We start from the raw sequence: 19,684 nt of genomic DNA, 5'->3' as shown, positions 1-19,684 counted from the left end.
CCTGTCTATGGCCATGGGTTGCGGTGTCCATGAGTGAGGTCCTTAACCCTGGATTGCTAGCCACCATAAAATACTTTCTCTACAACCTAACCTCACACTACTTTGTTTTGTTACAGCTTCAAGAGGAATTGTTATATAAATGTACTTATATTCAAAATCCACTTATTTACGTATGTCAAAGATGGTCTACGGTGCCTCTGGAATTCATGTTGAATCTAGGTTGCATAAGAAACCATTGAAAAGGCTAAACAAGTAAATACAAACACTACGAAGGAGGCTTTAAAGCACATGACTGTTTAGTTAAAGGTTAAATCTACAATCAATAGGTTTTATGTCCTCTCCTGACATTATCAACCTGATCTTTGTCCATATTCCAGGGATATAACTGACTCTAAACTAAACGCAAGGAATAATGACACCATCTGAGGATAGTACACAGAACTCATTGTACCACTGATAGTGGTAGTTGTGGTGATAACTTGTGAACGTTTTGGACCAACATGTAGATCCATGTTAAACAGGTAAGTAAAGTGACGTCGAGTTCCATAGAGACAATAGGCTCTATTCACAGCACCCCTTCCTTACTTCCTTCACAGGTGTTACCAATAATACTAATTAAGGCTCTGTTCCATTTAGTGTGGCATATGGGTCCATTTAGTGTTGGGAAAGTTCACTTAAAATATGAACTAGTTCAAAGTTCAGTTCACAAATTTTAAAATGAACTAGTTCAAAGTTCAGTTCATAATTCAAAATTTTGAACTAAAGTTCATGGTTCAAAAAATGAACTAGTTCAGTTCTTTTTCGTTCTTTTTTTTCCAATATATATTAGTGCTGTCAGGCGATTACATTTTTTAATCGCGATTAATCGCATGATTTGTGTAGTTAATCGCGCGATTAATCGCATATTAATCGCATATTAATCGCATATTTTTTATTGTCTCAAACTTGAATGATGAACTGAAAAACAGTGCATTGTATTGTATATGGAGCAGGATGCATCCAAATATATTATTTATTATTATTACTATACTTTTATTATTTATCCAATACATTATAAAACCAATGTTATTTATTTAATTTTCTTATACATTATATCCTCTCTGGTGTACATACACAAAGCACCCTATATTTATTATTTCCAGTGGTGTAAAGTAACTAAGCACATTTATTCAAGTACTGTACTTAAGTACAATTTTGAGGTACTTTTACTTTACTAGAGTATTAGCAGTTTTCAGTACTTACTTACTTCTACTCTACATCTCAGAGGAAAATATTGTACTTATTTTTAATTATTTGAAAACTTGAGTTACTAGTTACTTAGTAGATTTTACAAATACATGTATCACTTCAGCCCTATTTAAATTTTGGATATTGGAAAATAGCCGATCTACAAGCGCACAACAGGTCACGGTGCAACACAGTGAGCTTGTAGATCTGCTATTTTCTAAGATTTTCATTAATCTTGGGGGGGGTTGGGGGCTTGTCAAAGTGAGTGTATGACACTGTTAACATCAAAAGCCAGGTGCAGAAGTCCACTTTTAATCCCAAAATAAAGTCGGGTCGGACGTCCAGACTACAATATGACGTTAATTCAGAGGTTCGGGGGCCGGGGCTACCGTCCTAAAGTCGGCTGTTAGGCTACGGTGCTACAACGCATCAGCCACGGACACGTTGTTGTGACATGATCCCAAACTCATCTCGCCGTTCCGTGGTGTTTACTTATTAATTCAGCTCAGCTTCAAGTTAATTTTGTCGGCAGTGAAGCCAAGGAAACAACACCGATACTTTGGAAGAGACACAAGTCAACTTCCAAATGCTTGTGGCCGGGAAATGAGCTTCGCAGAGCGGATAAAGTGTCAGCTCTTCGCCCTGGCCGTGTGGCCGTAACTGTCTGTGCTGCTCACTAGCTGTCGATGCAATGAGACTGTTCACTCGGACTCCGCCCTGCGCAGATGAATGTTTAGACACCGCCTTGATTTTCTCTTTTTTTGGCTGATGGTGCGTTCAAGACGCCTCGGAAACACAGAATAGGATGAAATACAACATGACAAACCGATGTAACCATGGAAATTTGGGACACTCTTGAACGAAGTTAAACTGTGAGAGAACGCCGTTCACAAACGCCAGAATGAACGCGTTCACGATAACGTTCATCTAGCGGATATACAGTACGTTCAGTTCACGTTCGCCCAAAATATGAACGAGTGACACACCCACCATAAGGGGCCATTTGGGAACCAAAATGGAGTGTTTCTAGTGAGCCAACATGCACATTATCAGCACCCTGACCAGAATGGAACAGAGCCTTCATTAGCATCATTGGTAACACCTGTGTGAAGGAAGTAAGAAGAGGCCCACTTTCTTTCCAATATGGCTGCTGTGCATAGAGCCTATCTGAAGAGGAACCAGCTTCTTATCACACCTGTACCACCCATCGTCCATATCACATTATCATGCCATGGGTTTGTGTAACACCCGGGAATTGAACCTCAGTTTTTTACATTAAAGCCAAACATCTTAACCACTAGTCAAAAGAGGACAGTGGTGGAAAAAGTACTCAAATGCTTCAAGTAAAAGTATCAATACTGCAATGTAGACATACTCGTTACAAGTAAAAGTCCAGAATTCTACATTTGCAAGTACAAGTGCATTGAGTAAAAGTACAAAAGTATTGGCGTCAAAATATACTTAAGTACTAAAAGTACTCATTATGCACAATATCCCATTTCACATGTTTCCAAATGTATAAAAATCATTTGAAAATAGCCGATCTACAAGCTATTTTCAAATAGCCATGGCTAAAGTGGTTAATGTATGTTTTACAAAGTAACTAGTAACTCAAGTTTTCAAATAATTGTAGTGGAGTAAAAGTACAAAATTTCCCTCTGAGATGTAGTGGAGTAGAAGCAAAAGTACTGACAATTGTAAATACTCCAGTAAAGTAAAATGACCTACACATTTTACTTAAGTACAGTACTCAAGTAAATGTACTTAGAGTGTAAATGTACCTAAAGGAGATGTTAGGCTTTCTGGTCTTCAGGCTTCAGGCCACTCTGCTACATCTGCATGACTCACATTCCAGATTAATTCCACAGAGTGTGCTTTAAACACACTGCTCAAATAAAGCAGTCTGGTCTGGTTGTGTAAATTATACTTAAGTATAGTACTTGAGTAAATGTACTTCGTTACTTTCCACCACTGGGTCTGGCTCATGTCTAATTAATAGATAATGAATGGCTCAAGGCTTTGAAAGCTGAAAGGACCTCCTGCTGGTGTGATTAAAAGAGAAAAGAAAACCCTCAGCATTGATCTTATGAAGGTGAGACACATCAGAGTCCAATCTCACCATCTGGATGGTGTAGGCGTGTCTGTCTGCCTCCTGCTCACCTCCTGTTCAATACAACTGAATGTTTAAAATAAACCAGCAGTGAGCGGCTGATGTCATTAATATGTGAGAAATGAGAGGAACGGTGTCTTTATCCCAGTCATTAAGACATCATCAAATGAGTAATTTCTTTGTCATTATGTCACTTACTGCTGTCAAGCTGATGATTAATAGAGCTACCCCACGCACACCGTCCTTACCTTTCTCACACAGAAAAATGACATGCACACTCTAACACACACACACACACACACACACACACACACACACACACACACACACACACACACACACACACACACACACACACACACACACACACACACACACACACACACAGTATTACTAAACTATACATTACTATTACTGATAGTAATCTCTAATAGTACCACTATTACAGGCACAGGCGCACGCGCACACACACCAGGCATGCAATGCTCATTTGGTATGTTCTTGCACTCTATTTCAATGACATGACGCGCACGCCGCTTAACACCTACACTGCAAGTCACACAATGGACAATTGATATGCATCTAGGCTTATTCCTATGTTAATTCGCTAGGTGTGAGTCGGGAGCCTTTGAAAACTTTGTTGAGGTGCGAATTTAAAGTAGTTTTAAATCTATGCGTCTGCCTGCGTGTGCTCCTGGTCAAATAGGTTCCGGCACGGCGTGCAAGGCCGTCCAGTGAGCATTGCACCCCTGACACACACACACACACTTTCAGTTTCAGCAGCACGTCCACAGTGTCTCTGTCCAGCAGTTCTCACAATGGTTGTCAGTGAACTCTCATTAACCTGCTCTGGCATGGTTCCTGTACGCTCTGAATAAAGCACTGTAGCGCACACACTACAGTACAAACCCACAAGGTAGCTTGTGCAGAATAATGAGTTTTCTAGTGGACTATGTACTATTTACATCAGGATTACATTATATTAGATATATACTTACTTTATCTCCACACAAACCCAAGAGAGAGAGAGAGAGAGAGAGAGAGAGAGAGCAAGGTGCATCAGCATTAAATGGAGAGCAAATGTAGTTCATGACTCATTTTGTTGGCCTCTAACCCTGTAGCTAGATGTATACATGAGTCTCCAACTGTGCAAACATTTATAAAATGAGAATTGTGTGAGATTAATTTCACTCAATCAGTCTGGGAATGCGCTGAAAATACTGAGTATTTTAGTTACGAAAGGTCATGTGTACGTGACCTTCAGTTTATCTACCACTTTAGCTACTTATGCAGGGGTGCAGTACGTTAGTCCGACAGCGCATTCCTCCGACAGCGCAGCGCTCCGACGTTTCCAATACTAAACCCGAACCAAACCCGCACCCTAACCCGAACCGCACGCGGATGCCACATAGTCGGAGAAAAGGTCTGTCGGATTAACGCATGCCTCCCCTTATGCAGAGCCAAACCGATACATTATTACTGCTCAGCATTCTGTTAATTGCTAATTATGAGAAAAATCAAGGAATATGAGCACATCTGCTGCATGGACTGGCTGATTGAACGACTGAACGATTGACTGACTCTCAGTTATCTGTTCCCTACACATACACAGTGATACACTGAGTGATAAAGTTACAACATTGGTGATCAATGAATGCTGACCATTAGCATTAGCTAATTGCAGAGCAAACGTCCCTCCAAGGTACGGGATGTAGTCTATTCTCGGTTGGCCTAACAACAAACAATAACAAACTAGCCATGATGATAACACAAATATTATACCAGCTTGTGACAAGCTAAAACCCTTGAAAAGTAGTGTCATGACTGGCATCTTACTAAACATTACACACAATCACACACACACACACACACACACACACACACACACACACACACACACACACACACACACACACACACACACACACACACACACACACACACACACACACACACACATATATATTAAACCCAAGAGTTAAATTAAGGTGCCTTTCACATCTAAAGTTGATCAAACAATCCAAAGCAAGAACCAAATGGTTACATTATTTCTGGTTTGTGTTCACACAGATCTGTGTTAAGCAAACCAACATGTATAAACAAATGACACACGGCCATATTACATGTATTGGACAGAACATTTGTAGGGAAAATCGCTCCATAGACAACTATGGAGCAAGCTCGAGAACCTTGGACAGAAATGGACACTTGGAAATTGGCCTGTAGTTTTTTAATTCAGAGGGGTCCAGGTTAGGCTTTTTCAGCAGAGGTTGAACTATAGCGTCTTTGAAGGCAGAGAGGAAAATACCAGTGAAGAGAGAGGTGTTTATAAAGGAGAGAATGTGAGGTGAGAACAGTTTAGTGGTGATCGGATCTGATTGAGAGGTGGAGGATTTCATGGACAAAATAATATTTTCTAAAGTTTGACAAGTGACTGGTTGAAACAGATTTAATGATACTGACGTGTTCGCTGGGATGGGGAAAGCAAACATTTTAGTACTTTTACTTTTGGTACTTTAAGTACATTTGGATACCAATACTTTTGTACTTTTACTAAATAAAGTTTGAATTCCGGACTTTTAGAGTACTTCCACATTTCAGTATTGCTACTTTTACTTAAGTAAAACATTTGAGTACTTTTTTTCCACCACTGGTGAGCACAGTGACCCACCCAGCACACATCGAGGATGTTCCAAGGCTCATGCAAGGGTGTAAAATATGACCAGCCACAGCAAGCACTAACCTTGCTGTACGGTGCAGATTTATAGTGGGGAGCAAGGGGCTCTCAATGGCCCCTCCAAACACTGCTTGCTGGTATTGATCTGTAGCTAACGTAGCTAAGTAATGCAGGACACTAGTGCTAATGGCTGGTAATAAAGCACCCTGATAGACCCCAATAAAACACACGCATCTCTTCACTGTCATTTGACCGTTGTGCAACGAACAGCGGCAGATACTAGGGTGAAGACAGGAGCGACCAATGCAAACACAATGCTGTGTTATTTGTCTATACCAATGTGAACATATTTCTAAAATATACACAGGTTCTTGGTGAGAATCTACGCAACAGTGTTTATACCACAGAGAGAAACAAATGGAAGGAGTGCAATTTAGGGTGTAGGTTTTTTTCTATTGTTTTAATGAAAATGCAACACCGTGGCTGCTCTAATTCTTAATGTATGTGCTGTGGAAGGGGATATGCTTCTTGTTTGTTTATCTTGTCCTTAGGGAATGTTGTTGTACAATGGCTGAAGCAAGTTAATTGCCTTTTTGTGTTACCTTTCACATTTAGATGGGCGTTACTTGTGCTATTATGCACTGGGCCCAGGGATATATCTCCTTCCCCAGATTTCATCACCTGGTTCCCTACAGAGAACTTCTATGTAGGCCTCAGTATAAACATTCAACTCCAAACAACTTTAGTCAGACTGTCACATTCACTAGTGTCTGTATTTAAGTCTTGTTGGCATTAATGTACTACTGTTACTGTATATTGTTTTAGATTTTTTTTCCTGATGCAATAACATTAAGAGTTAAGACAATAAGAAAACATACTTAAATAACAACACTTAAATATGATGTCACATCTAGAAATATATATTCATTACGGAGCAATGCAGCCATGACAGTATGAAAGGTTGTGTGAATATTAACGCATGCCATGGTACATAAAGAAAAATGCTGTACGGCAAAACAGTTGACCATTATTGTCCAGAGACTCAATATTCATGTTTGAAAATAGACACAAATTAATGTATATCTGTTAATACTGACTGGAAACTTGCAGCGGAAATATTTCTTATCATATACAGTACTGCAGGGGATAATAATAATAGTAATAAAACAAGAGAGTCGATAGTCAAGCAAAAAGAAGGAAAAACTAGAAAAAGTGCTCCTCGGAGCACAGGTCTCCGCCAGGTCTGGTAGGTTAGTGTGGGCCATATGGGCTTAAATTAGTGCCAATAATATTTTGTACTTGTAAAAATAATTTGTATTTGTAAACACATTTTGCATTTGTAAAAAAAATATTTGTACTCGTAAAAATAATATGTACTCGTAAAAATATCTTTTGCATTCGTAAAAAAAATATTTGTACTCGTAAAAATAATATGTACTCGTAAATAAAATATTTGTCTTCGTAAATAAAATATTTGTATTCGTAAATAAAATATTTGTATTCGTAAATAAAATATTTGCCTTCTTAAAACAAAGTTTTGTATTCGTAAGATAAAAATGTGTGTTGTAATTGTAGAATTACATTTACAATGAACATTGTGACCAGAAAAAAACAACAGCTTGCTCGCTCGAAGATCTGTTCTACGGATTGCAAAACTTTATTTTTGGCACTCTGCACTTCCGGGTCTGAGCCAATCACGTGAGGCCTTTTCCACTACCCAATCATAAAGCCCCATAGGTCTCCATGGCAACATGGCATGCGGGGTTGCCATGTTGCAACCCCAAGAGTTTTAACTGCAACATAATTCCATTGCTCAGGAAATAAAGAACGGATTACAATAATATAACATTCCCTATAATCAGTAACATGTAGGTGATACCTATGTCTATCAAATATGGTTTTATTGAAAGGCAATCAAAGGCTAGATCGAGTTTAGAAAGCAAACAGGTCATGTCTGGGGGCCTCAGTGCGGCTGCAGAGTTTGATTGAGTGTGAGACTAGGACCCACATGCCATATGTCAAAATGAGCGGCTTCATCGGGAATCGTGCGCGTGTATTTTGCTAAGAGATTGGTTACATGGTTTAATTGATATTAATTTATTAGTGCATTAAATTTCCCCATCCACTTTAATGGGAAAATTAAAAAACTCGATTTCAAGTATTTTTTTTCCAGAAACTGTAAGGGCTAGAGTTACAAGACTTGGAGGGGAGGTTCATAATTTATTCCGAAATTATCAAAAAAAGATATACACCAGTCGGTCCCATGGTGGCGCTATAAAAGCCCCCTTTACGTTTTGGCCTATAACTCTTGAACCGTAGGTCGTAAAATAAAAATCTTTTTTTCCCTAGATTCCTTGGGCCATGACGCAACTCCCCATATAGGCCATGCCCATTTGCGCCAGGATAGATTTTCCGCCATTTTGAATTTTCTTCAAAACACACTTTTAGCTCCTCCTCCCACATATTTTGTCCACATTTCACAAAAATCGGTACACATGATCTCTGGACCCATGCGATAAACATCCCCAACCGAATTTTGATAGTCCATGCGGTTCTTCCATAAATGGCTTCCAAAATTTGCGGGAGGGGGCTGTTTTACAAAAAAGCCCCCACCCCCTCCAGCATTATAGGCTTGACAGCACTGCTGACCTATAGGGTGTACCAACATCGCGTCACCAAAAGTTCACCACGCCCACCTTTTCGATGCTACAGCCCTTGAGGGGTCAGACTGTACATAGAGACATGCTTAAGACTAGAGAGTGACGGTGGTTTGTGTTTGTAAACATGAACTTCTTTGCCGACTACATAGTGATCATTGCACACTGCACATGTGTGGCTGGTCTATGAGTAAGCTGTCGCAGCTCTCCTCTTCAAGATTGAATACAGTTTGAGGCTAACAATGTAGGCTATTCAAGAGACGTAGTATGGCTTGGATCTCAGCTGTACCACACAAAGATTTAACGTTCAAGAACCTACCCAAATACAGCCGTGTTTGTTCACGTCATTTTCTCAAAGGTATTTTTTTACCAAAAACATGAAACTGCTATTTTGTTTCTGCTAACTAAAAGTAACTAGGTAATGCAACTATAGGGTGGTCCAGAGTGTTAAGTGACTTTTTTTCCCCTCTCTAACGATTTGACACGCGGGCTGCTCTGCTCATAGACCGAACATTCCACTACCGTGCGAGGTCTCCAACTTTAATAAAAACTAGACGCGTAGCAATTCTGGGAAATTGCAAAGTGTGGTTGCGCCGACGCCGGTCGTGGGTCTCGGCCGCCGGGACTCGAGGGATACGCCGGGAGGAATACCGTCGCAGGCCGCGCGACGCACCATTCGAATCGGGTGCCGGTCGGATCCTGCCTTCGTGATACGTGCTGTTTTGATTTTAAGAAATAGGCCCCTCCCACTCAATAAATAGGCCCCTTCCACAAATGTAACGGGCCAATCATATTGTTACGTCACTCCTGATATCGCTTTTATTACATTTTGAAAGGATTGTTCCCCCCAAAAATCATGTTTTTGCATCAAACGGTTACGTTTTGTGCATTTGTGGCCCCCTATGGGTCAAAGTGGAAATGCTTTTGGGGATTCGTTGAGTAAACCACCCTCGACATGTGATTTAAATTTGGGATTGACCGGACGTTTCGTTCGTGATTTCTGGCATTTTTGGTAAAACAGGCCCCTCCCACTAACTTTGGAAGCCATTTACTGATGAACAGTAAGGATTATCAAAATGCTGTTTGGATATGTTTATCGCATGGGCCCAGAGATCATGTGTACCAATTTTTGTGAAATTTGGACAAAATATGTGGGAGGAGGAGCTAAAAGTGTGTTTTGAAGAAAATTCAAAATGGCGGAAAATTATCCTGACGCAAATGGGCGTGGCCTATATGGGGAGTTAGATTTTTATTTTACGACTTACGGTTCAAAAGTTATAGTAACTAGAGTTACAAAAGTTATTGTAACTCTAGCCCTTACAGTTTCTGAAAAAAAAATACTTGAAATCAAGTTTTTTAATTTTCCCATCAAAGTGGATGGGGAAATTTAATCCACTAATAAATTAATATCAATTAAACTATGTAACCAATCTCTTAGCAAAATACATGCGCATGATTCCCGACGAAGCCGCACATTTTGACATATGGCATGTGGGTCCTAGTCTCACACTCAATCAAACTCTGCAGCCGCACTGAGGCCCCCAGACATGACCTGTTTGCTTTCTAAACTCGATCTAGCCTTTGATTGCCTTTCAATAAAACCATATTTGATAGACATAGGTATCACCTACATGTTACTGATTAAAGGGAATGTTATATTATTGTAATCCGTTGTTTATTTCCTGAGCAATGGAATTATGTTGCAGTTAAAACTCTTGGGGTTGCAACATGGCAACCCCGTTTGCCATGTTGCCATGGAGACCTATGGAGCTTTATGATTGGGTAGTGGAAAAGGCCTCACGTGATTGGCTCAGACCCGGAAGTGCCAAAAATAAAGTTTTGCAATCCGTAGAACAGATCTTCGAGCGAGCAAGCTGTTGTTTTTTTCTGGTCACAATGTTCATTGTAAATGTAATTCTACAATTACAACACACATTTTTATCTTACGAATACAAAACTTTGTTTTACGAAGACAAACATTTTGTTTACGAATACAAATATTTTATTTACGAATACAAATATTTTATTTACGAAGACAAATATTTTATTTACGAGTACATATTATTTTTACGAGTACAAATCTTTTTTTTACAAATGCAAAACATATTTTTACGAGTACATATTATTTTTACGAGTACAAATATTTTTTTTACAAATGCAAAATGCGTTTACAAATACAAATTATTTTTACAAGTACAAAATATTATTGGCACTAATTTAAGCCCATAGGGCCAGCAATGTTCAGAATTCGCCAAACAGGCTGGAATGTGAAAAATCAGGCGGATCGGACGGATCCGTCTTGATCTAAAGAGATCATTTGTACTGATTTGTGTGATGTTTGGACAACATTTGTAGGAGTGCTATAAACTCTATATAAAGGCTATAAAGAAATGGGCCTCCTGGTGGAGCTATAATAGGGCAATGTTGAAAGGGTGGCATTTGTGGCCTCAACATAGTGCAAATGTGCGTGCAAAGTTTCACCACAATCGGACGCTGCGTTCATGATTTGCAACATTTTGTTGCAAACTTTAGATGTCAATCTTAGCAATGAGGATGGAATATGACAAATCTAACAGATCCGTCTTGATCACATGACTATAGAGATCATGTCCTCTGATTTGCGTGATATTTGGATCAAATCTGAAGGAGCATTATCGTAAAATGTGTTTTATATAAGTCGGCCTCCTGGGGGCGCTATAAAAGGCAGATGTGAAAAATGCAGGGCAAAGGTTTTTCCTTGGCCTCTAGGGAGTGCATACAAAGTTTTACACAGATCGGTGCAGTTATAGGTAAAAACACGAATCGGCCTGTAACGCCACCATGAGGCTGATTTGAAAATGTTCAACTGCCATTTCTTCCTCGGCCTAGTGAGAATGTGCGTGCAAAATGTCACGGAAATTGCATGCTGTGTTCATGATTTGCAACATTTTGTTCAAAACGGGGCACTCCTGCAAACTTTAGATGCCATTTTTAGCCAATCAAGATGGAATATGAAAAATATGAAATACCCGTTTCGTTTAATGACTATAAAGATACTGTGTACCGATTTGCGTGACGTTTGGACAAAATCTGTAGGAGTACTGTCAAAAAATGTGTTTTGCAAAAAGCGGCCTCCTGGTGGCGCTATAACAGGCCCATGTGAAATATTTGGGGTAGAGGTACTGAATTGGCACAGTTTCACTGCGATCAAGCCAACGGTGCCAGAGATTAGCTGTCCACAGACGGACGGACGGACGGACGGACGGGGTGCAAAACATACTCTCTCGCCATGCCTTACGGCCTGGCGGAGACAAAAATAGTATTTTATGGTGTCCATCAACCATATCCATAGTCATTCTTTGAAGCATGGTTATGTTTACAGTGTTCTGCACCCAACAACAATATATTTGAGACACTTGATATTATGCCTTGCATACCAGTTAATTTGCATGAGCTTAAGTGATCTTAAAGTGGCCAGATAGCACCTGGTTCAGTAGCAGACAATGAAGTTTTACTTCCAAGTTATTGCTTACGAGTTTGCTTGAGGACTATTTGATTTTCTCACTGGACTTGTTTGCAGCTCTGTGTAGCTGTACTGACACACCTTGACTTCCATTTTTTCAGCCCAATTTAAAGTTAAACTTCAGCCTCCATGTCATATTTCACACTATAAACAAGCTGCTGTACTTCCAACATCCCTCTTTTGTCTGTCTTCACTCTTCTCCCCACACAGTAAAGTCTGTGCACTGCCTCTCTCTTTCCTCCGACTACAATCACACACCGTCCACACAGTCCACCCCTCTCTCTATATGTCTGTCTTGGACCATCTCAGTCACATTTCCACGCAATCTTTCCGTCTGTCTGAAACTTGTTAATTCGCCCACTCGTCGATTCAATTGGGCGGTCTATCTACAAGCTCACAGCTCATCGTGAGCTTACCTAACCCTACGAGAAGCATACAAGCATAGGTCTTAGCTGGTTAACATATCTGAAACAATACAAGTCTGTGCATGAGTGTGTGCACGTGTGAGGGGTTGCAGCTTTTGTCAGATGTAAGAAAGGGTAACCGTCTTCCATCCCGACATCTCGCCACTCCGACTAGTGGCTTCCGCGTGCGGTTAGGGTTAGGGTGAGGGTTAGGTATAGGGTTCGTTAACGTCGGAAAGGCGACATGTCGGAAAGGCGCCATGTAACCGTAAGAAAGGGGGGCTCCAAGGAAAAAAGGTTTAGGTACTACTGAAACAAACCTTATTGAATCTGTCAAGTCTGCTAGCTTTGTCTGCTCACTTTCAGCTGCAATAACAAGCTTCCTTTGGTTCTAAATCGCAGGCCTCCAATTATCTGCCCAGCTAGCCTCCACTTAGTCTCACCTCCTCTTTCTTCACTGAGGATCGTGTCACCTGTCGTGGAAGACTGGTTGACAGAAGAAGTTCCTTCTGTTAACATCCTGCTATCATCTATAACAGTGTTTGTCAACCTTTTTGGTGCCAAGGTACACCTGGCTTAGCCAAAATACCCCAGGGTACACCTAGATATACGGTGCGTATATATATATATATAATATATATATATATATATATATATATATATATAATATATATATATATATATATATATATATATATATATATATATATATATATATATATATATATATATATATTACTCTCATGTACACAAGATGTAATAAAGAAACCTTGAACATTACAAAATGTCTTTGGCCTACAAATATATAAACTTGGGTCAGTGCAATGAATGGAGAAGATGAAAAAAAAGGAAAGATTTTAAAAAATATATATAGGAAAGATTGGCCACAATAGTCTTAGTGTGAAACTGTTTTAGAATGAAAAAAACACTTTTTAAGTCAGTACAAATGTCTTTGTTTGAAACTTGAGTCCTTTTTAGAAACACTGAATATAGCAACATTGTATGCCTTTCATTGTTTTCAAGGCAAAAAACAAACCATGTCACTCTGCCTTTCATGAATATTCAAGGCAAAAAAGTACCATATGTCATTGCTATGCGCTAACTGCTAGCATCAAACTCCACTGGAATTGATAGTTTTAAACTCTCTAAAATGGATCTAAAATGTTGTGCTTACCTCGACAATAAGTGTTGTCCCTATCTACTTCAATGGACTACTTTATAAGAATCCAGCTGTTTGCTGGATTCTTTTTTTTTTAACGAGGCACAAGAGCGTGCGCGCACAACGAGCGTGCACACACACACACACACACACACACACACACACACACACACACACACACACACACACACACACACACACACACACACACACACACACACACACACACACACACACACACAGTCACACACACACAGGCTGCAGTGGCAACATATTTGCATTCCTGGTGATGGTCGCTGCACTGAAAGGACTCGGCCGTGGCTGGGTGTGAAACGGGTGACGGCCGTATCGATTGATGGACGCGCCATTGTTCTCGAGGGGCTGGTTTCACACGTTCTTCAAAGCCCACGGTACACCTAGCAAGTATCCATGGTACACTTACTGTACCATCTACCGCGGTTGACAATCACTGATCTATAATTCCCTCCTTAAGTCCACTAACATCTCTCTCCCCGCACACACCAGCAGACCCGTCACCTGCAATTTTGATCGCATCTCTTTGTCTTTTCCCCTGCTACTGCTTCTTATCAGTTATTTTCTCCTGACTGGGACCATCAACTCCTCCGTGACGTCAGGCCTCAGGCCATCTGTCAGCTTCAAATCAACTTGAGCTTCTCCTCTCAGCAACAAACCAAAGTCAACTCGACCAATTTCAAAGGGATTAAAAAGCAACGTCTGGCATCGCTCCTGTCCTTCCTGTCTAAAACCTCTTCTTGAACGTTCCCTGCGTGCCGATATCTCTTACAGTCATCTCTCAATGCCTGCTGGTCTCCAAGCAGCCTGGCTTCAAGACGGCCCACAGGGACTGAGCTGCCTTCTGTCCCTGAAGCAGTGTACACCAACAGAGCTGCCTCTCACTCATCAGTCCTCAGCCTGGTGACTCTGGCAATAGGCTCTATGCACAGCAGCCATATTGGGAATGAATCCTTACTTCCTTCACAAGTGATACCAATGACACTAATTAAGGCTCTGTTCCATTTAGTGTGGCATAGTGGTTGTCTTATTTTCAAGGACCCCTATAACTATAGCGGCCATAGCTGAGTGGTTAGTGAGCCCGCCTAGGAAGCCAGAGGCCCTGGTTGCCCCAGGTTCAATTCCAGGCCACGTCAGCATATGTGTCGATGAAATGAAATTTGTCCCTGAGCAAGACTCTTAACCCCTAATTGCTCACAGGTTCTCATTGGAAACAAGACCGCAAGGACTTTCATGAACGACCTGTTAAAAGGAATTATCCTTACTCTGAGAGTGTACAAATGGAACCAAATGGACCCGTAAAGGTCCATTTGGTCCCTCGCCGCGAACACACACACGCCCGCGGACCCACAGGGATCTGCGCGCGTCCCGTCGCCGCGTCCTGGACCCACAGTCACAATCACACTGAACTTCTCTGCTGCCTTGTTCATTAGTAAGAGTTTATGTCCTTTTTTTCATGTGCAAAATGATTTCCACTTCAAACATTCTCATGTTCGTGCACAGGTGTGCGAGTGTGTGATCATTTCCTTTATCAATTAAGTCAAATAAATATGAATGTGAATATTATCTATTGATGAAACTTATTTCTCCCGACTATTTTTTCAGAATACAAATTAACACTTTGGATAGAGAGAGAGAGGGAGAGAGAGAGAAAGAGAAAGAGAAAGAGAGAGAGAGAGAGAGAGAGAGAGAGAGAGAGAGAGAGAGAGAGAGAGAGAGAGAGAGAGAGAGAGAGAGAGAGAGAGTCAAACAACCTGGCTATAATTGTTAGTTTTAATTGGCATGGAAGCAGACAGATACGAGTTGTGTCCGTCTGCTTGATTAACATGATTGCAGGAGTTCATTAGAGTTGTATCATACAACTCTAATGAACTCCTGCAATCAGGTTAATTACCATCACTAATGGCTCAAACATTCACACTCTTTTAAACTTCTGGTTTATTACTGTGTATGACCGAAATAGGAGTTAGGAATAGGAAAGATTAACCGATACAAATCAGAAATCGATTTGAACATTAATGATGATTTGCACGATGGTTCGGTTCTAAAACGATGGTTCGGTTTCCTGAAGCTTTGCAGTTCATTCTGCTTTAGTAATAAAGCTGCACTATGTAACTTTCCTCTTCTACCCCGGATTTGAACCCGGTTTCCTGGGCAAGTGCTGACATTTTTACAATTGAGCTAATAGAGCCGGCCTGCTTGCTCAGGTGATAAATTGAATCTTGACCATAAGGTCAAAATTCGTGTCAGATCCTGTGTCTAGGTGAGACATGACCTTTGACACAGTCTAACCGTCTCAATAGAAGAGCAGGGAGACAAACTACAACCACCCCAATTGTATAAGTTATATTGCATTAACATACTCATATTACAGATTGGACAACATTACATTTTATTCATTAAAAAAGTGACATAGTGCCGCTTTAACTAACCTGCTGCAAGACTCACTGATCTAATGTTAACAAGTCATAACTTTCAAAATAATAAGGACCACCTCGAATTATCTACGCCAGGCCAAAAGGCATGGCGAGAGAGTATGTTTTGCACCATGTCCGTCCGTCCGTCCGTCCGTCCGTCCATCTGTGAGCAGCTAATCTCCGGCACCATTGGCTTGATCGCAGCAAAACTGTGCACACACACACTCCCTTGATACCAATTCAGAACCTCTGCCCCAATACATTACGCAAATCGGTGCACAGTATCTCTATAGTCATTAAACAAAACAGGTCTTTCAGATTTTTCATATTCCATCCTGATTGGCTAAGAATGGCTTGCAAAGTTTGCAGGAGTGCTCCGTTTTGAACAAAATGCCTCAAATCAGGAACACAGCCTGCAATTTCTGTGACATTTTGCACGTATATTCCCACTAGGCCGAGGAAGAAATGCCACTTGAAATCAGCCTCATGGTGGTGCTATAACAGGCCAATTCGTGTTTTTACCTATAACTGCACCGATCTGTGTAAAACTTTGTATGTGCACTCCCTAGAGGCCAAGGAAAAACTGCATTTTACACATCTACCCTTTATAGCGCCACCAGGAGGCCGACATATAAAACTTTTTTTTATATTACTCCTTCAGATTTTATCCAAATTTCACGCAAATCGATACACATGATCTCTATTATAGTCATGTGATCAAGATGGATCTGTTAGAGTTTTCATATTCCATCCTGATTGGCTAAGATTGACATCTAAAGTTTGCAGGTGGCCCATTTTGAACAAAATGCCGCAAATCATGAATGCAGCGTCCAATTGCGGTGAAACTTCGCACGCTCACGTTGAGGAACAAATGCCACCCTTTCAACATTGCCCTACTATAGCGCCACCAGGAGGCCGAATTTTGCAAAACAATATTACTCCTACATTTTTTTTCCAAACATCACGTAAATCTGTATATTTTCTATTCAGTCAAGTGATCAAGACGGATCCGTCCGATCTGTCTGATTTTTCACATTCCAGCCTGATTGGCGAATTCCGAACATTGCTGGCCCACTAGCCTACCTGACCTGGCGGAGACCTGTGCTCCGAGGAGCACTTTTTGTAGTCTGCAAATGGTTTAATGACATTTGATCTGGGTTGTTGACAGCATTCATCAGAGTCTAGCGATGAGAAAACAGCTCCATACCGTAGGTTTAGTGAGTGTAGGAGTTGATCTGTTGATCTCTCTTCTACACTACTTTATTCTCATCTATTCTCCTTGTGTCCAGAGTTGTGTTATACAATGATCACTTCACTGGCAGCTAAAGAGTTACCATTTATAACGCTTATATCGCTTAAAATGCTTCCATAACCTCCAGAAATTGTTTGCTTTTTTATATATTTTTATTTAGACTTCCAGAATATTCCATCCACTAACCTAAGATAACAGGATTTTTTTTTTAAACAACTGTAGGCCTATGTTGCTTGCATAATGTCTTCAGACTAGGTAGGACTACAGTCTAAGATACACAGCTCATCATGTGTGTCGCGTCCTCCAAAGATCATGATACGATCTCCCACCATGCAACAGCACATCTTATACATCCCTGAACAACCAACCCTTAATGACATGGGGTACCAGGGGGGTCCCAGCTAAATTAGTTAATATAGTGTCATGGTCATTTTAACCACGTTAACCATATTTGTCTCCGCCAGGCCGAAAGGCATGGCGAGAGAGTATGTTTTACCCCATGGATATTCAACTGGCGGCCCGTGGGCCAAATGCGGCCCACAGGGACCTTTCTTGTGGCCCCTGGAGCAAATAGTCGATTTTCAATTAATAAAAAATGTTTTTTTGGGGGTTAGTGAAAGTTACAGGTATGGTGTGTGCGATATAAAATGTGAGCTTACCACAATCACAGTAATCCTTAATAATCATATTCCATCATATTCAGGGCTTTTGGAGGGAAATGAGACACTTTAGAGCACTGCAGAGGGGAGGTGTGTGTGTGTGTATTTGTCCAGCTGATGCTCGTTGTCGCTCGTTAGGCAATTATGTTTCTGCACTGTCAAATAGGTCTACATCAGAGCCTTGTATTAGAGAGTTGTGCCAATGAGGGGGCATAAACAGCGCCAGTCACGTGGTTCATGTAAACAAAACTAGGTACAAGGAGCTATTGACTTCAGTGCATTCTATAAACCTCCGGTTTAGGGCTTTGTCACTATTCGCCAATAGACGGCTATGTAGAAGCCCGATGAAGTGAACAGAGGTGACTCAACTCTCCTTGAATGACTCTGGTCTACATCTATTCAAATGTAAGATAGCATGAAAGCCAAAGCTTTTTTCTTTTCTTTTTTTTTACAAGCAACCCTCTCTGGCTTATAGATATTTTGTTAAAGCAGTTGTTGGGGGGGGGTTACAGCAGATCAAGTGATTTCCAGTAAATGACTCTAGACACAAGTCAAAGTGAAAGTTGTCAGCTGTCTGCCTTGTTACTATGACAATACAATGTTCAGTGTTCATTACACAACCTCTGCTTTACAGAAGATCAGGCCATTTCCAGTAAATGACTCTCGTCACAACAAAAAGTCAAAGTATGCAGCTGTTACTTGCACAACACAAAGTATAGACTAGATACTCCGGGTCAAATATTACTATTAAGTAAAAGTACAGGAGTACTTACTTAAAATATTTAGGTGTTCAAAAGTAATAGTTTTGCTGTATTGTTGATTGTATTGTTGACTTATTAACTCTCTGAAACCACCTATTGACTGGCTTTTAGAATGCCTATACAAAAATACAAAACAGCATGACCATGTTCTGATACAGCCGTGTGTGTGTGTGTGTGTGTGTGTGTGTGTGTGTGTGTGTGTGTGTGTGTGTGTGTGTGTGTGTGTGTGTGTGTGTGTGTGTGTGTGTGTGTGTGTGTGTGCGTGTGCATGCCTGTGCATACGTGTGTGGGTGCATGCATACGTGTGTGGGTGCAGATGATCAGGACATTTCTCAGAAAAGATTCCCAACAAAAAAGTTTTGAAAAGGATATCCCACAGCCTTCAGGTCTATTTTCAGCTTGTCTTGAAGTGTGCATGATATTTTATTTCCCTGAGTTTAACTTAAGGCAAAATTGCAGTCTTACGTGGTGGCTGCCTCCAGGCACCACTTTAGGTTGGGGGGGAAAAGTTTGCACTAACAATTAAATTACAAATACATATAAAATAAAATAATATAGCTGCAAGCAGCGATAATACGGGCCAGGAGAGAGAAAGAAAATTCCTTTAACAGGTCAGTTCATGAAAGTCCTTGTGGTCTTGTTTCCAATGAGGGCCTGTGAGCAATTAGGGGTTAAGAGTCTTGCTCAGAGACAAATTTCATTGACACATTTGCTGACCTGGCCTGGAATCGTACCTGGGGCAACCAGAGCCTCTGGCTCCCTAGGCGGGCTCACTAACCACTCGGCTATGGCCGACCCTCCGAGAGAGAGAGAGAGAGAGAGAGAG

This window comes from Gymnoscopelus microlampas (assembly GCF_963454915.1).
Source record: "Gymnoscopelus microlampas genome assembly, chromosome: 14".
Classification (NCBI taxonomy): Eukaryota; Metazoa; Chordata; class Actinopteri; order Myctophiformes; family Myctophidae; genus Gymnoscopelus; species Gymnoscopelus microlampas.
Note: the sequence above shows the minus strand (reverse complement) of the source record.